General features: G+C 61.9%; 1 non-coding gene across 1 annotated transcript in view; it reads left to right on the top strand.

Moving 5' to 3' along the window:
- The first annotated feature begins 264 nt into the window (after nt 1–264).
- LOC143709116 (18S ribosomal RNA) overlaps nt 265–654 on the top strand; it is a 1,864-nt gene continuing 1,474 nt past the window's right edge. The window contains exon 1 of the ribosomal RNA XR_013193893.1: nt 265–654. This exon is cut by the window's right edge and continues 1,474 nt beyond it. This is a non-coding gene — a ribosomal RNA (18S ribosomal RNA).

Genomic DNA, 654 nt, shown 5'->3' with positions numbered 1-654 from the left:
GTTCCGGAATCGGACGGTCGGGGTGGCCGACACCCCCCGGTCCAGTCTTCGAGACCGACCTACGCCTCGCTCCTCCCCGCCCGAAAAGCACCCTTCCCGGTTACGGCCTCGACCCAGCGGCCACAAACCCCCACCTCTGCCGAGGAGGAGGGTTCCGCACGCGCCCTATGAGCGGCCGCGCCGTCCTCGGGCCCCAGGCCACGAGGCGGAGCGAGACCCGTGTGTAGGAAGCCAGCGTGTCGCGGTTCTCCTTCCAAGGCGGCTTACCTGGTTGATCCTGCCAGTAGCATATGCTTGTCTCAAAGATTAAGCCATGCAGGTCTAAGTGCACAACGGTCGGTACAGTGAAACTGCGAATGGCTCATTAAATCAGTTATGGTTCCTTTGATCGCTCCACCCGCTACTTGGATAACTGTGGCAATTCCAGAGCTAATACATGCAAACGAGCGCCGACCCGGCTCCCCTCGGGGGGTCGGGGACGCGTGCATTTATCAGATCCAAAACCCATCCGGGTGCGGCTCCGGCCGCCCCGGCCGCTTTGGTGACTCTAGATAACCTCGGGCCGATCGCGCGCCCTCCGCGGCGGCGACGACTCATTCGAATGTCTGCCCTATCAACTTTCGATGGTACATTCGGCGCCTACCATGGTGACCA

Source organism: Siphateles boraxobius, unplaced genomic scaffold, assembly GCF_051911475.1.
Source record: "Siphateles boraxobius isolate OS27281-9 unplaced genomic scaffold, OSU_SipBor_1 451, whole genome shotgun sequence".
Lineage (NCBI taxonomy): Eukaryota > Metazoa > Chordata > Actinopteri > Cypriniformes > Leuciscidae > Siphateles > Siphateles boraxobius.
This window is presented reverse-complemented; position numbering and strand designations above follow the sequence as displayed.